At 35.2% G+C, this 22,584-nt stretch overlaps 1 long non-coding RNA gene across 6 annotated transcripts in view; it reads left to right on the forward strand.

Moving 5' to 3' along the window:
* The first annotated feature begins 54 nt into the window (after positions 1-54).
* The window catches only part of LOC309628913, a 242,844-nt gene continuing 220,314 nt past the window's right edge, over positions 55-22,584 (forward strand). For all 6 annotated transcript variants that reach the window (XR_014244772.1, XR_014244773.1, XR_014244774.1 and 3 more), the window contains exon 1: positions 55-5,360. This is a non-coding gene — a long non-coding RNA (uncharacterized lncRNA). The remainder of the gene's footprint in view (positions 5,361-22,584) is intronic.

The raw sequence follows: 22,584 nt of genomic DNA on the forward strand, positions 1-22,584 counted from the left end.
CCTGACCCATTCTTGGCTGCGGAGAACCGCCGTGCCACCTCCCACCCACCCACCCCCCAGCTTTTCTTTCTTTGAACAAGTCTCACTGGCGGCATGCCTTTCAAATGGATATATGGTTTTCTTGGAAGGGACTTTTCTTCTCTAAGTTCTGAGAGAATCCTGTAATCGTCCCAGAGATACTCTGGTGTTCTGGTATTATTCTCTGGGTTACCAAGGACTGAGAATTGGAATTATGAAAACTTTTACCATTCCCCATAACCTCAAAAAGAAAGAAAGAAAGAAAAAGGCCCTTTGCCTTTTAAAATAATTGCTGTAAACAAACTTTTCAACAATTAAACTATTCTTAATGAGACAAACGGTACAGGGAAGAGCATTAGAATTCAGCTGTGCCACTTACTAACGAAGTGATAAGGCAAGAAATCGCTTCATCTTGGCCTAAGAATGGGGGTCGCTAGGTAGTCTACACCACTTGGAACTTACTTATATTCTTTCAGTCCCATTAACTGACGGGTTTCTAGCTCACAGATCCTTTTCTAAGAGTACAGAATTGTGCACCGAGACAGTTGGACCGACCAACCCAGGAGTTTCCAAGCTACTTTGTACTTAGAAACTGGAGAGGCTTGGAGTATATCTGTCCCAGTTAAGTTCGAGGTGTGGACAATCCAAGTGGCTATGGAGAAGGACGTGTTGATCAGCCACGAACCTTGAATTTTAAAATGTTCAAAACATTCTTTGTGAAGGGGTTAATAAGGACTTGATGAAAGATATCTAGTAACAGAGGGCCTCAAAGTGAAAGAGTGGAGGACTTGGAAAACCTTCAGAAAGGCATGTTTTATTAATCCCATAAAGATGACAACATGCAAACATTTGTAAATTATAAAACAACACTTGAAACTCAGAAGCAGGATACCCAATAGACCCACAGACCTGTATCCCAATCCTAAACTTTTCTCATAAATCCTGCCTATTGAAATCTGTGTTTAGCTGGTTAAGAGTCCTAAACCAAGTGTCTCCAAGACATACCCTAAGTCAGTCTTCTCATCCTTTCTGCTGTCACTCTTACGCAGGCAGCCTTCCTCTCTCATTTGGACTAACATATCTAAGGGTTTCCCCTTTCTCTTTCTCACCTCCAATCCATTCTCTAGGGTTTCTCGAGCTTTAATGTGCATATGAATCACCTAGGGATCTTGTTAAAAGAACAGACTTTCTGTTCTGAGTGGTGCCTCATACTCTGTAATTTTAACAAGCTCAGAGGTGATGCTGCCTCTGCAGGTTGGAAGCACAGTTTGAATAGTAAGGCTCTATGCAAGGAATAAATCGTACAACCTAAATGACGTGCTTGGTTCACCTGGAGTTAAAAATGAAAACTCCCTACTCTTCCCTTACAAGGCTTCCATAATCTGGTCCCTGCCTACCTTTCCACTGCTTATCATTCTCTGGCTTTACTATTCTGTAGTCACACTGACTTTCCTGAAACTCACTGAGCACATTGTAGCCTCTGAGACTTTACTTGCCCTTCTCTCTATTGAGAATTCACTTCCCATAGCTGTTTCCTTCCCAGCATTCATTGAGTTCTCACCATAAATGTCAACTCATCTCTGAGAAGCCTCTAATTCCACTATCTAAATATCTCAATATCTTCTCTCCTATGCAACAGTTAACAAAATTTGCGTATCTTTTTCTCTTTTATTTATTGATCTCCCACTTTAGAATGTAAACTCCAAGAGAGCAGGGACCCATTTTACCTTGTTCACTATTGAAAAAGTATTTATTGAAATCCCATGTGCCAGCCAGTTTCCTAGGTACTGGGGATTAGTGATGAATAATACAAGTCCCAGTTGTCATAAAGCTCACAGAATAGGTAAATCTGTAGAGACAGAAAGTAGAGTATTGGTTTCCCAGGGCTGAAGGAAATAGAGAATGACTGCTAATGGGGAGAGGGTTTCTTTTAAGGGTGATGATAATTTTCTAGAATTGATTGTGGTCATGGTCGCACAGCTCTGTGGCTAGACTCAAAACTATTGGAATTGTACACTTTAAGTAGGTGCATGGTATGTGGATTATAGCTCAGTAAAGGTGTTTTTAAAATACCAAAAAAGAACTTTTAAAGTATAAATAATATGAAATATACTCTTTAAAACTAACATATATCCCCTGTTGAAAATTACTAGGAGGAAAAAAAAGAAAAACAGAGATCTGTGACCAAACTCTAGAGAGAGAAGTAGAAAGTAAGTAACTTTAAATAAAAACCAGCAGTGATGATAAAGGAGAATGTGGTTTCTGAGAAGACAAAGGAGAAATTCCAGAAAGAAGAGAGTGATAATAACCCTTTTATCTTTAATAATGTCATTGATAACCCAGGTTCCTTGGTTCTTTCATTTCCTCATTATGTAGGCTTTGACCTCAATTTTGTCTCCTCATTGTTATAAAATGGCTGCCACAGCTCTAAGCGGCACTTCTTCATAAGGCCACATTTAAAGGAAAGAGAAATGTTCATACCGTCCATCTTTGCCTAAGGGAAAACTCCTTCATAGCTCTTTGGCTAGAGCTAGGTCACATACCCACCCCTACACCACTGACATAGAGGAATATGACTACCATGCTTGGTTTAAATTAATTGTGATTCACTGCTTGAATTGGGTCCACCTTCCCTTACTGCATTGCTGCCCAACATCTCGATAAAATGGTGATTCAACTGACATGGAAAAGCAGGATGGATAATCATGTCTGCCACATTTTCCTTTGCTACCCATCCTAGATTCCACTACCCATGAAACTTGCCCGTGTTATTAACTATCTCGTCTTCTTACCATACTTACATGGCAAAACCTGAACCTAGAGTTGTTGAATTTGCCTTCCCCATTCCTAAATCCAGACTGGTTCTGGGGAATACCAAAAAACAAACAAAACTCCATAACTGTAGAAACAAAAACCCTTCCTCGTGCAAGGCAATCACAACTTTACAGGCCGTACACTGCATAAGGTATGCCCAACCAAGAGGGCAAATGAAGGCATTTGCCCTGAGGAAGAAGAACCATTTCCTTTGCATGAAGGTGCCTCTCCCTCCTCAAGCTATGAAACCTTAGGAGTGTGCCCACCAACAGGAGGCACTTCTTCCTAAATCACAAAGGTGACTGGCAGTCCTGCCCTCAATTCTCTTCCTCTCCCTTGACCATAACACTCCTCTTTCTTCATTGCCAAGTGCTTGAGAGACTATCCCATTTACTGTTTAACACACTGTGGGCTCACTTATGTTTCTACTGTATTGAAACTCCTCTTTCCAAAACACCCAAAATCACCTAGCGGTTAAACCCAATGGGCAGTTTTCAGTTTTCCTATTTAATCTCTGAAGATTTGGAACTGCTGATCATTTTTTTCTCATCTATTGAGAAAGAAAAGCGTAGAAAGTTGTGACAGAATTTGAGCTAATAAAGATGTTTAGCCACTGTGAGATATGAGAAAGAAAACAAGTCGAGGACAAGAGGATTCCTGAATAATGATGAGAGCACAGCAGAGGCTGGATATCAGATACCTGAAATAGTGCCACATGGCCCAACCATTAGTTTTTGTTCATTGCTTGGTAAGCTGGGTGTGTGAGCTCAAAAAAATAAGTATTTGAATGAAGCTAGAGTTGGAGATTTACAGGGTGAGAATAGTAGAAGATTAGTAGGGCTGAGAAACTTGTGCTGGTGACCATGTCACATAATACTTAGCCATGGAATTCACTTAGTAAGGGTGGTTAAAACAATAAGGGAATTAAAAGATCTTTGTTAGTGCTCGATACTGATTTAGCAAGGATAAGAAAAGTGGTTGACAAAGAGAAAGTTGTTTGTGGTTAGATAAGAGCAGTGACTGGACTTATCCAGACTGCCTGAGTTCTCATCAGAGCTCCCCGGCGTAAAACTTGGCAAATTACTTTGCCTCTCTATGCCTTCATTTTCTCTTTTTTTCTAAATTTTATTGGAGTATAGTTGATTTACAATGTTGTGTTAGTTTCAGGTGTACAGCAAAGTGATCCAGTTATACACATACATATATTCATTCTTTTTTAGATTCTTTTTTCGTATAGATTATAACAGAATATTGAGTAGAGTTCCCTCTGCTATACAGTAGGTCCTTCTTGGTTATCTATCTTATATATAGTAGTGTGTGTGTGGTCATCCCAAGCTCCCGATTTATCCCTCACCCCTCCACATTTCCCCTTTGGTAACCATAAGTTTGCTTTCGATATCTGTTAAGTCTGTTTCTGTTTTGTAAATAAGTTCATTTGTATCATTTTTTAAAATTAGATTCCACATATGAGTGATATCATATGATTTTTGTCTTACTCTATCTGACTTCCCTCCTCTCTAGGTCCATCCCCTATACCTTCATTTTCTTAATTGCAAAGTAGAGTGAGGATTAAATAAGAATAGTTAATTATTTAATGAGTTCTTAGGATAGTGTCTGTCATATAGTAAGCACTATATGTGTTAGCTATAATTATTACTATTATTATTAATAGATAATATACTTACTTTAGGAGGAAAGTGTGGCTTTTCCATCCCTATATCCATAACACACATTCCAGTTTCTCCATATTAATATTTAACTTATTCATTGATTCTGGATATGGCATACTTAAACATGGAAGAAACATGAGGATGGGTAGTTTTATTTATTTTACAAATTAAATATTTGAATGCCTACTATTTTTAAGGCATTATAGTAAAGCATTATGATCACGTAAAGAACTTTGATATAATCCATTAAGATATTCACAATATTAGACAATTCATACATGAAAATTTAAACAATGACAGCTCAAATAGTATACAGTTGTATTAATACCATATTTTAAAATTTAATGAAGTTTTAAAATCCTATTATTTATCTTCCTTCCCCTTGCTCTTTCTCCCTCTGCCCCTCAGTACTATAAGTGCTATCTTCTTTGAAGTAATGGAATTTAATTAGATATATATTCCTTGAAATTTCTCCATTGAAATATTCTAAAACTTGATAAGGCAATGGTTACACAATTCTATAAATTTACAAAAATGTCACTGAATTATACATTTAAAACAGGTGAATTTTATGGTGTGTAAATTACACCTCATAAAGGTAGTTTAACAGTTTATCTTGCATAAGACTGTAACTAAGACTCTCCATTGAAAAGGTGGATCTAATGGCTGGCAAGTATCGGTATCCCAGTCTCTAAACTGACATCCACTTATTTCTGGATTAAATTCAACAGAGGCAATGGCCAGCCAAACGTCCCCTCTACCACCTGCCAAGCCTCTCAGGGGACCCTGGAGGAAGAGAAGTTCATTCTGTCTTCAGACTCATTCACCCTCTCACCTCTCTACTTAGATGGCCAAGTGGTGAGTGTTCAATGTGATGGTGATTGTTACCACCTGGAAACCAGAGTGAGGCAAACAACTTTTCCAGAGATGGTATTTAATTGTTTTTAGGTGATAATCATTTTCAATTACTTTTGTCCTAAGTTGTATGAGAACCAGTGACATAAAGGTGAAAGGCTCTAATTTTTGTGACAAATCCTCTGAGCATCTGGTCCTCTCCATTAGAATTTAAGCAATTTCCCTTTATCTCAGACCTACCCAAGCAAAACAGTAATTTTTATTTCACTCAAAGTACAGGCATCCTTTATGCCTTTATGTTATCTCTAGTGATTATTTTATATCTGAAATTTTCAGTACTTCTCAATTGTTTCTTATTTGAAAGTTTTGCAAACTTTCAGGTGCAAGATCTTGTAAGAAAGAATCAGGTAGCTGTGCTTATCGTAATGGAGTCACTGAAAAGATGGCAGCGATTCTTCAGAATAATAGTTAATAATAATAACACACTGCTTTCTACAGTCTAGGAGAACTATTTTATACTGCCTTTCAGAAAGGTGACTATGAAGGATAAATGCAAGTTTTTTTTTTAAAGACTTAAAAATTAAATGAAAAAAATTTAAAACAATGTATCTGTCAACTTTACCTAAATGGAACTCAGGTCTCTGGCAAACCTTGCCAGTCCAGAACCAAGCAGAGAGCCAGAAAATGGGGGTAGCGGGGTGGGGGCTTTTTTATCATATAAAATTTGTCACAAAGCCCATGGGTTAAAGCCTCTTCTAATATGCTTATAGGAAGTTACCTCCTACCCCCATCACCTATTATAGTAGCTTGAATGGTGGTCCCCCAAAAGATATGCCCATGTCCTAATCCTTAGAACCTGTGAATGTTACCTTATTTGGGGAAGGTCTTTGCAGATACAATTAGATTAAGGATCTTGAGGAGATCATCCTGGATAATCTGGATGGGTCCTAAGTCCAATGAGAGTGTCCTTAGAAGAGAAGAACTGCAGAGGAGATAGTCACAGAGAAGAGAAGGCAATGTGACTGTGAAGGCAGAGATTTGAGTGATAAAGCCACAAGTCAGGGAATACCAACAGGCACCAGAAGGTGGAAAAGGCAAAGAACAGATTCTTCCCAGAGCGTTCAGAGGAAATATGACCTTGCCAACACCTTGATTTCAGACTTCTGGGCTCCAGAACTGTGAGAGAATAAATTTCTGTTGTTTTAACTCACCTAGTTTCTGGTAATTTGTCTTGACAGCCTTAGGATACTGATAGACCTATTCAGTTTTTTTAAAATGAGTTCTCAATGATTGCAGATGGGAAGCAAATCACATGGCTGAGGGATTGCTTTAGAACATTAATTGGCTTATATATATACCACCTATTCAAAAATGGGATTTGAGGTAGCTAATAAAAATACTTGTGTTAAATGAAACAATACTTGACAAAAGCAAAAAATAACAAATCAGAACAGAAAAAATCCATGACATTTGAGCTCAGACCTTAGTTCTTAGGTTCCTAGAAGTAGCAAAAGCAAAGAAGGAAAGATATTAGGTATTTACATTCCATAAAGTTTGAATTGTTTTTCCTAGTTAGAAATCTATAAATGATGGGTATTGAGTAACATTTTGAATAATATACTTGAAATACAATTTTAGATTAACTACAAAGGCCTTTCCTAGATAGTTTTTTCCTATGGATAGCAGTATGTTATTGTTGTAATGAACACAGACCTTGGAACTAGGCTGCCTGAGTTTAGATCTCTATCTGCCACTCACTTGCTGTGTGACCATGGCAAGTTAATCTCTTTGTGCCTTAATTTCCATTTCTGTAAAATGGGAATGATAATAGTGTCTGCTTTCATATTGAGAAGATTAAATGGCTCAATACATATAAGGTATTTAGAACATAGCATATAATAATCATTCAATAAATGCTAGCATTTATATTTCTTCTAAGGCAAAACAATAGCAAAGGAGAGTGATGTGTTCCATATACAAACTTTGCAATAATCTAGATTAGTACAAAAGTAAGAAGGTGTTAAGACCTGAGGATGGTTAGCACACCCTCAGGAAAAAAAGAAATGTGTTATTATGTCAATGAAACCTGACGTAGGTTCTGGTGGACACTAACACTGAACTGAGGTTTTCTAAAGAAACTCTCTAACCAGGAACCAATGTGTTCCTTGGATCAATGTTGGTAAACAAATGCTTGTTACCAATCCATAAAGAAAAATACAGGAATTGAGAGAAAGTGCTTAAAAACTTCAGTGTCAATTTGAATAATTTTATATCTGAAAAATATAATATTAAAAATGTGGGCTTGTATTTGACATTTTATAATTTTTATTTCTCTAAAAAAATGATTTTAATTTTATTTTATGAAACTAATGATCCATGACTGAATGTGGGGGAAATAACTTTTCCTTCATCACTTGTAGTTTGATAAGCTTTGTGCTAGACAGAACCAGAACTCTTCTCAGAAAATTTGTTATCTGCAAGTACCCTGATGAGTACATACTAGATACTCCCAAATTCTCATTTTTTTAAAAAAGGGATTATACTGACTTGGAACATTTTAAAAATAATTAGAATTTATGTTTTACATGTTCAAGGTCAAAGCTAAATTATTCACATAGGGCCTTGTCAGAGACGCTGATCTATTCAAATTGCATTGTAAGATGACCATGCCAAGTTATTGAAGGACAAATTGTAAAGGGTGGGGAAGTTGGCTAGGATACTACCCTGTTACATATTCTTTAGGTAGAAATGTCTTTGGAGTTAAATAGGTTGAGCCCACTGACAATAAAGAAACAGGCAAAGGATGGCTCAAAAGACTATAAAATGCCTATTTACTAAAGCAAAATAATCTGGGTGCTTTAACCATAAACCTAGTCGTACCATATTCTGCTGTAGGACATAAAGTTTTAACCTGAGAATAATAATTTCTCATATTTTGGACTTTGAACATATTTGAATTCCAGTCTCAAACTCTGTCATTTATGAGCCATATGACCTTGGGCAAGTCACTCTCAAAACCTCAGTTTCATCTTCTATAGTATAGATTGTAGTAAAGCATATCATTGGGAAGATATGACATTACAGTATGATAATATCAAGACCATCACTGGAAGGGTACTGGCCCAAGGCAACTCAATTAATTTAGGAGGAGGCAGAGTTGAGCTATTATGACTATATCTAATAAAAGTTACAGTAGGTAGCCTTCCCAACTCTTCCTTCAGCCCAATAGAAGGACTCTCCTAATTGCCCCAACCAAAGGACAAAGAGCTCTGATAATATTGGGGTGGGTGAGTTATAATTATGATAGATTAAAATGCTTTAGGATACTGCTTGTGTAAAAATTAATGACAATCGTCTTCAAAATGAACCTTTGCAACATTACATTTCTAAATTCCATATAGTGTATAATTGTGGGGGGTTTTTTTCAAGGAAGTTCTCTTTAAAACTAAATTATAGAGAAAAAAGAAGCTGACATAAATTAACTTTGAAAAACACTGTTTTGACTATATACTGTAAGGGTAAATAAAGAACTATACATAAACACTGTAATCTAATTGGTAAATTTATTTTTCACAAGGGTATGGACTAGGAATTCTGCAATTCTGCTAGGCTACTCTGCATGTCCCACAATTGAAAAAAATAAGTAAATAAATTGTAGACAATGGAAGCCAGGTTTCTGGCTGTCAGAGATTGAGGTTATAAATAAGCAATGGGGGAAAGATAGCATAGACCCTGTGGTGCTAGAGTCAGAGATAGGAATATGAACTCAGGTACACACACACACACGCACACACTGAAATATCAATACCAAAGAATGTGTATACATTGGTTTGTATAATACATATATTTCTTAGTTCTGTCTGCTGAGAGGATAGGGAAGCAGTGACACCCCAGTAACAACAAGCATACCCAGCACCCAGATCTTAGTTTCTAAACACCATTCCCCAATAAAAAGAACCAGGGCTCCTTGAAGAAATGACTGATTCAAGGAGTGGGTAGGGGAAATTCAAGATAAGCCTGGAGCATTTTATAGTGCAAGAAAGTAAAATAATGTTTTTTAAAAAAAAGAATATGGGGGCATGTCAAAAGGACCACAGGAGCCTCAAGTGGTCCTCAGAAAGAGTCCTCAAATGGTCAAAGCAGGAATCATTTGAGCAATAAAATAAATAAGAGTAGTATTGGGCTCTTAGTAGTAGTAGCATTTATAACCCAAAAGAGCAAAGTAAAAATGAGTATACCCAAATGTATATAATTGATTGAACAAATATGTAAACGGGGGAGAAGGGAAAAATCTTCCTTCAGAAAAATTCCAAATAATTTATGTAGAGCCTCCCTACTCTAAGCAGTGGGGCTTAATTCTCCTCTACTGAAATGTGAGCTGGATTTAGTTACTTGCTTCCAAATTATAGAATATGGAAAACAGAAGAATAGGAAATTTATAGTGGAGAAACCTGTCAGACTCCATCTTAACTAAGCAATCAAAGTTAACACCACAAGTGACAAGACATGTTGATATGAGGTACCCCTTGATATGATTTGATAAGAAGCATTCTTCACCTCTGAGAGAGTCTTTCCCAAGATCCACTGAGAATTCCTAATTATGAGAAAATATCAGTCAAAACCAGATTGAAAGATGCTCTACAAAATACCTGACCAAGTACTCTTAAAAATCGTCCAGGTCATGAGGTACAAGAAAAGACTGGGAAACTGTCACCAACTGAAGGATACATGATGACTAAAAGTAAAGTGGTGTCCTAGAATGGATTCTGGAATAAAGCAAGATGAAATATTAATAAAATATCCAGTTCAGTTAATAGTAGTATACCAATGTTAATTTCTTAGGATTGATAAATGTCCTTATACAAGATGTTAGCATTAGAGGAAGCTGGGTAAAGGTATATGGGAATTCTTTGTGCTGTCTTTGCAACTTTTCTATAAATCTAAAATTATTTGAAAATAACTGTTTTTATGTTTATAATGTTAACTAAGATAAAATATTAATATTTGTTGATTTTGGAGAGAAGATACATGCAGGTTTCAAAAACTATTTTTCTATGATTTTAATTTTTTCTGAAAGAAAAATTATTGCAATATTCATTTCCCCCCTTTTTTCCCCAGCGGTGTTTAGTGCTTACACAAACCTTAATGTTAAATAAAAATATATGTTAATATTTTAGTAATATCATAGTTAATCAAAACTTTCTGACTCTTCTAATGGAATTAAGTGTAATAGATTTTCTGAGCTTAACTCTGAGTTTACAAGGCTGCCACTTAGTTATCTGGTGGCATAGTGTTCTGAGAAATTTAAAGGAACTGCTACAAGTACCTAATTAATCCTTACAAAGTTGAGATAATCTGATTCATTAAAAGAACAATGTGTGCCTGTCACCGAACTAGAAATTTTTAATTACCATCTTGTACTTTGCTGATAACTTGATCTTCAGTGAAAAAAAGTGACTGTCTTTATGTGATGTACCACAAAGTTTAAAGTGCAGAACTTTAGGAAATATGGAAAATCACAGATAAATGGCCTAGATTTTAAGAATTTATTTTTCTCCTTTTAAGATTATTTTCCCTATACTATTAGATTTTTAAAATAATTTAATAGCAACTCCTCATTCTACTTGTCTTTCTAACTAGTTATTTCATTTTAGTAGCTAATACAAAAATTTCACACAACACTGAGAAACGTAGGCCAGTGAATACTTGGAAATTGCTTTTCAGTTTGTTAATTCTTCCACTATTTGCTTCCGTCTATTTTCATTCAAATATTTCCATCTTTGCTAGAAATGTCTTCTATTTTTCAAGATTTTCTTTTCTTTTATGCTCTTTTCTTTTTATTAGCAGTTGTAGTAATGCCTGTAAAACTTGAAAAGACTCACGGTATTCAAAGATAATGCAGTGAAACACAGGTTATTTACTTGATATTGGTATTAAAGGATTTTTTTTTAAACAAAGATTCTGTCCTTACATAAAATTAACAAACTAGGTAGAAACTTACCAATGTCAAAACTTGTTTTGAGGGCTTCCCTGGTGGCGCAGTGGTTGAGAATCTGCCTGCCAATGCAGGGGACACGGGTTCAAGCCCTGGTCTGGGAAGATCCCACATGCCGGGGAGCAACTAGGCCCGTGAGCCACAATTACTGAGCTTGCGCATCTGGAGCCTGTGCTCCGCAACAAGAGAGGCCGCGATGGTGAGAGGCCCACGCAACGCGATGAGGAGTGGCCCCCGCTTGCCGCAGCTGGAGAGAGCCCTCGCACAGAAACAAAGACCCAACACAGCCATAAATAAATAAACAAATAAATAAAATTAAAAAAAAAAAAGTTCTAAATTACTTCTAAAAAAAAAAAAACTTGTTTTGAGAACTTTCTTGAGATAATTAGTCTTACAGATATCCCTGCTTGCCCACATTTATGAACACTTCCTAAATTAACTGTTATGTGGGAAGGTAACGTTTCCTAGACCAACCGTATTAAATTATTTCATGAGAGCGTTTATCATTTTACCCGACTCACTATTCTACTAGTTATACTGTACTTCCGAGCTAAAAAAACTGTTTGACAGAGAAAGGTTGAAACTTTTCCTTAGTAGGATGAGGTCAGAAAATCTAAGAATAGCTCCAATATAAAAGGATTGTAGAGATGGGATTTGAGGTACACATTTCTGTGAAGTTATCACTACTTATTAAATGACAGATACTCGTGCAGTATCTAGGTTTGTTTTTTCTTTTTCTTTTTTTGTGAACAGTATTTGGAATAGAATTTCTTACTCATTAAAATCGATACTTCTCCAGAGTACAGGGAATGTAGTTTAAATTAAAAAGATATACATACGTATGTGTATGTAGAAAGAAACTTTGATTCAATATTTTACCATAAGCTGAATTTTCTACAAAAGAACTATGCATAGAGTTTCTTAATCTTCCTATCACTCATCTCCATTGTTAAGATCAGCTGGGACTTCAGCTTCAGGTCAGATGGAGTAACAAGTACTAGATTTACTGTCCTATATGAAACAATAACAACAACAAAAATATCAAATCAAGGTGCTGGGCATCAGGCAACCTAAGAAAGTGATCCCTGAGAGATGGAAAACAAATGAGGTGAGCCCTATAGATGTCCTAGCTTACTGCCACAAGAGAATTTCCAAGCCACAGTTCAGGGATGAGGAACAAAGGCAGAATGTGTCCTGAGGAAGTGGAAGCTGAGGTCCAGAGAGAACAAGAAGGCTAGAGTTCATAGGACAACACCATAAAGGAGAGAACTGCACAGAGAAATAACCTAGAGTCATTCACATGGTCCCTGCTGAGTATTCCACAGAGTACTGATCAGTCTTTTCATTTGAGGAAACTGCTAGAGACTGTGAAATAAACATTCAAAAGAATTAAAGAGAACAGTGCTTGACATTCACACAGGGCCAGGAAAAATACTGGTTCCCTTCAGCCAGACTAGAAAAACTCATAATTCATGTGGCATTGTGTAGAGTACTCAGGAAAACCTTGTCTCAGTAGTGGGGGATAATTAGCTCTATGCTGGGTGCTTTTCTGAAGCCAACTAACAACTCCTAAAAGCAAGACCCTAAGGATCTGTTTCCAAGTAACTTAACTGCATGTATGAAGGAAGCTTAAGAATATTTACAGGAATAAGAAAACATCCTCTCAACAAGTAAAGTTTACAAGTTTTGGCATTCAATCAAAGATTTGCAGACATGCAATGAAGCAGGAAGACATGACCCATATTGAGGAGAATAATCAATCAACCAAAAATGACTTAAAACTGACACAGGTTTTAGAATTAGCAGACACAAGGACAAAATCGCAGTTATTATACCTGGAATACTTATGTCTAAAAAGTTAGGTAGAAATATTGAAGATATGAGAAAGACCCACTCAAACTTCTTGAGATAAAAACTGCATTGTTTAAAATGAAAATTTAAGGTATTGAAGAAATAGCAATAGAAACTATGCAAAATTTAAAACAAAAAATAATTTTAAAAAAGAGAATTCAAAGAACACCAGTGAGCTGTGGAACAATTTTAAGCAAACTTTTATATATGTAATTAGATCCCAGAAGTAGTGAAAAGAGAAGGAGCATAGAAAAAAATTTGAAGAAATAGTGACCAAAATTTTCAGAATTTTATGAAAAGTAAACACCCACATTCTAAGAAGCTAAATGAGACTTAAGAACAAAAAATGTGAAGAAAACTACACCAACACACTTTATAATGAAATTGCTTTAAACCAGTCATAAAGGGAAAAATTTTCAAAGCAGCCACAGGAAAAAAGGCATATTGTGTACAGACAAACAAAAATAAGGAAGACAGCAGATTTCTCATTGGAAAAACTCAAAAAGTAGAGCAATATTTTTAAAGATGTGAAAGAAAGATTGACAACCTAGAGTTTAATATTCAGTGAACATGTTCAAAAATGAAAGCAATAAAAGATAGTTCATACATACAAAAGATGAAAGAATTCATTTTGAGAAGACCTACACTACAAGAAATTTAAAATTTGCCAGGCAGATGAAAAATGATGCCAGATGAAAATATACATCTAAAGAAATGAAGAGTATCAGTAAAAATAGCTACATGGGTAAAAAATATGAATTTTTTCCTATAATTTAAATTTTATTCAAAAGATATGTGACTGTTTAAACAAAATAGTTGCAATGTATTGTGTGTTTTATAACAAGTAAAATGAGTTTAAAAATAGTATAAAAACTAAGAAGTAAAAACAGAAGTAAACTATCTTCAAATTACATATGGTGTATAAAATCACTTGATGTCATAAAGTGATAAGTTAAAGATGTATACAAAAAAACTTAATACAATTAGTAAAATAACAAAGCAAAGAGGTATAACTAATAATCCAACAAAGGAGATGAAATGGAATTGCTAAAAAAATACTCAATTCAAAAGTGGGCAGAAAAAGGAGGGAAGCTGAACAAAGAACAGGAGGAACAAGAAATAAGAGATAATAGACTTAAACCTAACCATACCAATAATCATATTAGATATAATAGGTCCAGATATTTCAATTAAAAGGGGATTGTCAGATTGGATAAAACAAAAAGACCCAACTCAATGCTGCCTATAATAAATTCAATTTAAATATAAATATACAAAAGAGATGCTACGCTAACACTATTCAAAAGGAAGCTGGAACAACCATACTAATATCAGACAAAGTGGATTTCGAGGCAAATAATATCACCAGGGACAGAGAAGATTATTTCATAATGATAAAGGGGTCTATCAGGAAGACATAATAATCCCAAATCTTTGTGCATCTAAAAACAGATGTTCAAAACACATAAAGCAAAAACTGATAGAACTGCAAGAATAGACAAATCCACTATTATAGTTGGAAATTTCAATACTCTTCTCTCAATATATGATAGAATAGACAGAAAATCAATAACAATATAGAATATTTGAACATTATCAACACACTTAGCTTAGTGGACACCACTAAAGCACTCCATCAAACAACAGTAGAATGCACACTCAGTACACATAGAAAATTTACCAGGATAGACTATATATATATATATATATATATATATTTATATAGACAATAAAATAAGTCTCAATCGCTTTAAATGGATTAAGTTATAAAGAATGTGCTCTCTGACCACAGTGGAATTAAATGAGAAAACAATAAAGAGAAACATATCTGGAAAATCCCAAAATGGTTGATAATAAATAACACACTTCTAAATAAGACATGGATTAAAAAAGAAATCAAAATAGAATTAGAAAATATTTTAGACTAAATGAAAATAAAAGCACAATATGACAGAAATTTAGTGGGATGCCACTAAAGCAGTAATTAGGGGAAAATGTATAGCACTTAAAATCTGTATTATAGAAGAAGAAATTCTCAAGTCAGTAACCTCAGCTTCCACTTTAAGAAATTAGAAAAAGAAAAGCTAACTAAGCCAAAGTATGTAGAAGAAATTAAAAGATCAGAACAGAAGTCGAAGAAATAGAAAACAAAATTAATGGAGAAAACCAAAGACACCAAAACCTAATTTATTGAAAAGATTGATAAAATTGGTAATTTTTAGAAAATTAGCAAATTCATTCCAACAATATATAATAAGGATTGTACATCATGAGCAAATAGGGTTATTTAAGGAATGAAAGGTTGGTTTAACATTTATAAATTAATATATAATTTATCATACTGAAAATCTAAAATGAAAAATCATGTGATTATTCTCCATAAACACAGAAAAAGAATTTGACAAAATCCAACATCCATTACTGATAATAATTCTCAGCCAAGTATAAAGAGGAGGGACCTTCCTCAACCTGATAAGTACTATCTATAAAAATCCTTCAGCTAACATACTTAGTGGTGAAAGACTAAATGTTTCCCTTTAAAATCAGCAACAACAAACACAAGGATGCCCACTCTCACCACTTTCATTCAATATTGTACCAAAAATTCTGGACAGTTCTATCAGGAAATATAAATACATAAATAATCCTTCCAAACTGGAAAGGAAGAAGAAAGTCTGTTCTTATTGAAAAATGATGTGATTGTCTATGTAGATAATTTAGTGGAAACTTCAAGAAAGCTACTAGAACTAATAAGTGAGTTTAGTGAAATTACAGAATATCAGATCAAATCACAGAAATTAATTGCATTTCTGGACACTAGCAACTCATGAGAGAGAATTAAATTTTTCTAAATTGCAACTACAATAGCATCAAAAAATATGAATTACTTAGGGAAAATTTGGCAAAAGTTGTACAAGATCTGTATACTGAAAACTGCAAAATATTGCTTTAACAAATTACAGAACACCTAAATGTAGAGACATATCATGTTCAATGATAGGAAGAATCAATATTGTTAAGATGTCAGTTCTCCCATACTAATCTATAGAATCAATGCAATCCCAATTAAAATCTCAGCAGACTTTTTTTTCAGAAATTGAAAAATTGATCCTAAAAATTCATATGGAGATTCAAAGGACTTGGAAGAACCAAAGCAAGCTTTAAAAAGAAGAAAAAACATGGAGGACTAATACTCCCTGATTTACAATACTTATTATAAAGCTATAGTTATAAAGACAATGTAGTAATGGGGCCAAAAGAGAAATATAGACTATAGGAACAGAATTGACAGTCTAGTAATAGACTAATACCTATGTGGTCAATTGATTTTTGACAAAGGTCCAAAGACAATTCAGTGAGGAAAGAATAATCTTTCAATAAATGATACCTGAACAGTTGGATTTCTATATGCAAAGGAAATGAACTTTGATCTATACCTCTCACCAAATACAAAAATAGTCAAATAGGATAAAAAAACTGTTAAACCTAAAACTATATGAATTGTAGAAGAAAACATAGGAGAAACCCTTCTGACTTGGGTTAGGCAAATACTTGATTCAAAGGTAAAAGCATTGCCCACAGGGCTTCCCTGGTGGCGCAGTGGTTGGGAATCTGCCTGCTGGTGCAGGGGACACTGGTTCGAGCCCTGGTCTGGGAAGATCCCACATGCCGCGGAGCAACTGGGCCCGTGAGCCACAGCTGCTGAGCCTGCGTGTCTGGAGCCTGTGCTCCGCGGCAGGAGAGGCCACAATGGTGAGAGGCCCGCGCACCGCGATGAAGAGTGTTCCCCGCTTGCCGCATCTAGAGAAAGCCCTAGCACAGAAACGAAGACTCAACATAGCAATCAATCAATCAAATAAATAAATCTTTAAAAAAAAAAAAAAGCATTGCCCACAGATAAACATATTGATAAATTTAACGTAATACAATTAAAAATGTCTGTTCTTTGAAAGACATTCCTTTTTTTTTTAGAGCATAACTATTCAGCATATTTATTTATTTTATATAACATTTGAAATATAGTCCTTTACCTTCCTTGTCATTGCTTCTTTTTTTTTCTTTTTTTTATTCAAACAGAAAGTCACAAAAATTATAATCATCCTCATAAGTTCACTCAGTTCCATGTAATTAATTTTTTTTATCTTGATCTTTTGTTAGCACTTTTATGAATTCATCAGTTTTCCATTAGAGTTCTGAAAATGCTTATTCATTCAGTTCAGCAGTATAGTCAGTTACCAGAAACCTGTACTTGTCAGAGTCTTTTCCATGAACTCCTTGAAGATGAAACCCTTTTATAGGAACATTTTTGCGAAAGCATCATAGTGCACCCCGAACTGTCTGTAAATGAAAAAAGACTTAAAGTGACCACGGTTAAAGATTTGATGAATGTTCATAATAATGCAATTGACAAGGAAATTTAGTTATTTCTGAGATATACATTTTAAAGTAATAACTAGAATTATGACTTATAACATTATACCAGAACATACAAGATTTTTAGAAATTTCATGTAATGTCTGAATCATTTATATTAACATAGTTCCATACAAATAACCCAAAGAAAGTTTAGTATTAGTTGTTTTTTGTTTGTTTGTTTGTTTAGTTTTTTACACTGCAGGTTCTTATTAGTCATCAATTTTATACACATCAGTGTATACATGTCAATCCCAATCGCCCAATTCAGCACACCACCATCCCCACCCCACCGCAGTTTTCCCACCTTGGTGTCCATACGTTTCTTCTCTACATCTGTGTCTCAACATCTGCCCTGCAAACTGGTTCATCTGTACCATTTTTCTAGGTTCCACATACATGCGTTAATATATGATATTTGTTTTTCTCTTTCTGACTTACTTCACTCTGTATGACAGTCTCTAGATCCATCCACATCTCAACAAATGACTCAATTTCGTTCCTTTTTATGGCTGAGTAATATTCCATTGTATATATGTACCACATCTTCTTTACCCATTCATCTGTTGATGGGCATTTAGGTTGCTTCCATGACCTGGCTATTGTAAATAGTGCTGCAGTGAACATTGGGGTGCATGTGTCTTTTTGAATTATGGTTTTCTCTGGGTATATGCCCAGTAGTGGGATTGCTGGATCATATGGTAATTCTATTTTTAGTTTTTTAAGGAACCTCCATATTGTTCTCCATAGTGGCTGTATCAATTTACATTCCCGCCAACAGTGCAAGAGTGTTCCCTTTACTCCACACACTCTCCAGCATTTGTTGTTTCTGGATTTTCTGATGATGCCCATTCTAACTGGTGTGAGGTGATACCTCACTGTAGTTCTGATTTGCATTTCTCTAATAATTAGTGATGTTGTGCAGCTTTTCATGTGCTTCTTGGCCATATGTATGTCTTCTTTGGAGAAATGTCTATTTAGGTCTTCTGCCCATTTTTGGATTGGGTTTTTTTTTTTAATATTGAGCTGCATGAGCTGTTTATATATTTGGAGATTAATCCTTTGTCTGTTGATTCATTTGTGAATATTTTCTCCCATTCGAAGAGTTGTCTTTTCATCTCATTTATGGTTTCCTTTGCTGTGCAAAAGCTTTGAACTTTCATTAGGTCCCATTTGTTTATTTTTGTTTTTATTTCCATTACTCTAGGAGGTGGATCAAAAAAGATCTTGCTGTGATTTATGTCAAAGAGTGTTCTTCCTATGTTTTCCTCTAAGAGTTTTATAGTGTCCGGTCTTACATTTAGGTCTCGAAATCATTTTGAGTTTATTTTTGTGTATGGTGTTAGGGAGTGTTCTAATTTCATTCTTTTACATGTAGCTGTCCAGTTTTCCCAGCACCACTTACTGAAGAGACTGTCTTTTCTCCATTGTATACCTTTGCCATCTTTGTCAAAGATTCGTTGACCATAGGTACGTGGGTTTATCTCTGGGCTTTCTGTCCTCTTCCATTGATCTTAATTTCTGTTTTTGTGCCAGTACCATATTGTCTTGATTACTATAGCTTTGTAGTATAGTCTGAAGTCAGGAAGTCTGATTCCTACAGCTCCGTTTTTTTCCTTCAAGACTGCTTTGGCTATTCAGGGTCTTTTGTGTCTCCATACAAATTTTGAGATGATTTGTTCTAGTTCCGTAAAAAATGCCATTGGTAATTTGATAGGGATTGCACTGAATCTGTAAATTGCTTTGGGTAGTATAGTCATTTTCACAATACTGATTCTTTCAATCCAAGAACATGGTATATCTCTCCATCTGTTGGTATCATCTTTAATTTCTTTCATCAGTGTCTTATAGTTTTCTGCATACAGGTCTTTTGTCTCCCTAGGTAGGTTTATTCCTAGGTGTTTTATTCTTTTTGTTGCAATGGTAAATGGGAGTGTTTCCTTAATTTCTCTTTCAGATTTTTCATCATTAGTGTATAGAAATGCAAGAGATTTCTGTGCATTAATTTTGTATCCTGCAACTTTACCAAATTCATTCATTAGCTCTAGCAGTTTTCTGGTGGCATCTTTAGGATTCTCTATGTATAGTATTATGTCATCTGCAAACAGTGACAGTTTTACTTCTTCTTTTCGATTTGGATTCCTTTTATTTCTTTTTCTTCTCTGATTGCTGTGGCTAGGACTTCCAAAACTATGTTGAATAATAGTGGTGAGAGTGGACATCCTTGTCTCATTCCTGATCTTAGAGGAAATGCTTTCAGGTTTTCATCATTCAGAATGATGTTTGCTGGGGGTTTCTCATATATGGCCTTCATTATGTTGAGGTAGGTTCCCTCTATGCACACTTTCTGGAGAGTTTTTATCATAAATGGGTGTTGAATTTTGTCAAAAGCCTTTTCTGCATCTATTGAGATGATCATATGGTTTTTATTCTTCGGTTTGTTAATATGGTGTATCACATTGATTGATTTGCATATATTGAAGAATCCTTGCATCCCTGGGATAAATCCCACTTGATCATGGTGTATGATCCTTTTAATGTGCTGTTAGATTCTGTTTGCTAGTATTTAGTTGAGGATTTTTGCATCTATATTCATCAGTGATATTGGTCTGTAATTTTCTTTTTTTGTAGTATCTTTGTCTGGTTTTGGTATCAGGGTGATGGTGGCCTCATAGAATGAGTTTGGGAGTGTTCCTTCCTCTGCAATTTTTTGGAAGAGTTTGAGAAGGATAGGTGTTGCCTCTTCTCTAAATGTTTGATAGAATTCACCTGTGAAGCCATCTGGTCCTGGACTTTTGTTTGTTGGAAGATTTTTAATCACAGTTTCAACTTCATTACTTGTGATTGGTCTGTTCATATTTTCTACTTCTTCCTGGTTCAGTCCTGGAAAGTTATACCTTTCTAAGAATTTGTCCATTTCTTCCAGGTTGTCCATTTTATTGGCATAGAGTTGCTTGTAGTAGTCTCTTAGGATGCTTTGTATTTCTGTGGTGTCTGTTGTAACTTCTCCTTTCTCATTTCTAATTTTATTGATTTGAGTCCTCTCCCTCTTTTTCTTGATGAGTCTGGCTAATGGTTTATCAATTTTGTTTATCTTCTCAAAGAACCAACTTTTAGTTTTATTGATCTTTGCTATTGTTTTCTTTGTTTCTATTTCATTCATTTCTGCTCTGATCTTTATGATTTCTTTCCTTCTGCTAACTTTGGGCTTTGTTTGTTCTTCTTTCTCTAGTTCCTTTAGGTGTAAGGTTAGATTGTTTATTTGAGATATTTCTTGTTGCTTGAGGTAGGCTTGTATACCTATAAACTTCCCTCTTAGAACTGCTATTGCTGCATCCCATAAGTTTTGGATCATCATGTTTTCATTGTCATTTGTCTCTAGGTATTTTTTGATTTCCTCTTTGATTTCTTCAGTGATCTCTTGGTTATTTAGTAACGTATTGTTTAGCCTCCATGTGTTTGTGTTTTTTACGGTTTTTTTCCTGTAATTCATTTCTAATCTCATAGCGTTGTGGTCAGAAAAGATGCTTGATATGATTTCAGTTTTTTTAAATTTACTGAGGCTTGATTTGTGACCCAAGATGTGATCTATCCTGGAGAATGTTCCGTGTGCACTTGAGAAGAACGTGTAATCTGCTGTTTTTGGATGGAATGTCCTATAAGTATCAATTAAATCTATCTGGTCTATTGTGTCATTTAAAGCTTATGTTCCCTTATTAATTTTCTGTTTGGATGATCTGTCCATTGGTGTAAGTGAGGTGTTAAAGTCCCCCACTATTATTGTGTTACTGTCGATTTCCTCTTTTATACCTGTTAGCAGTTGCCTTATGTATTGAGGTGCTCCTATGTTGGGAGCATATATATTTATAATTGTTATATCTTCTTCTTGGATTGATCCCTTGATCATTATGTAGTGTCCTTCCTAGTCTCTTGTAACATTCTTTAGTTTAAAGTCTATTTTATCTGATATGAGTATAGCTACTCCAGCTTTCTTTTGATTTCCATTTGCATGGGGTATCTTTTTCCATCCCCTCACTTTCAGTCTGTATGTGTCCCTAGGTCTGAAGTGGGTCTCTTGTAGACAGCATATATATGGATCTTGTTTTTGTATCCATTCAGTAAGCCTGTGTCTTTTGGTTGGAACATTTAATCCATTCACGTTTAAGGTAATTATCGATATGTATGTTCCTATGACCATTTTCTTAATTGTTTTGGGTTTGTTTTTAGTAGATCCTTTTCTTCTCTTATGTTTCCCAGTTAGAGAAGTTCCTTTAGCATTTGCTGTAGAGCTGGTTTGGTGGTGCTGAATTCTCTTAGCCTTTGCTTGTCTGTAAATCTTTTGATTTCTCCATCGAATCTGAATGAGATCCTTGCCAGGTAGAGTAATCTTTGTTGTAGGTTCTTCCCTTTCATCACTTTAGGTATATCATGCCACTCCCTTCTGGCTTGTAGAGTTTCTGCTGGGAAATCAGCTGTTAACCTTATGGGAGTTCCCTTGTATGTTATTTGTCATTTTTCCCTTGCTGCTTTCAATAATTTTTCTTTGTCTTTAATTTTTGCCACTTTGATTACTATGTGTCTCGGCGTGTTTCTCCTTGGGTTTATCCTATATGGGACTTGCTGCACTTTCTGGACTTGGGTGGCTCTTTCCTTTCCCATGTTAGGGAAGGTTTTGACTATAATCTCTTCAAATATTTTCTCTGGTCCTTTCTCTTTCTCTTCTCCTTCTGGGACCCCTATAATGTGAATGTTGTTGTGTTTAATGTTGTCCCAGAGGTCTCTTAGGCTGTCTTCATTTCTTTTCATTCTTTTTGTTTATTCTTTTCTGCAGCAGTGAATTGCACCTTTCTGTCTTCCAGGTCACTTATCCGTTCTTCTGCCTCAGTTATTCTGCTATTGATTCCTTGTAGTGTAGCTTTCATTTCAGTTATTGTATTGTTCATCTCTGTTTGTTTGTTCTTTAATTCT

The sequence above is a fragment of the Balaenoptera borealis genome (assembly GCF_965194805.1).
Source record: "Balaenoptera borealis genome assembly, chromosome: 5".
Lineage (NCBI taxonomy): Eukaryota > Metazoa > Chordata > Mammalia > Artiodactyla > Balaenopteridae > Balaenoptera > Balaenoptera borealis.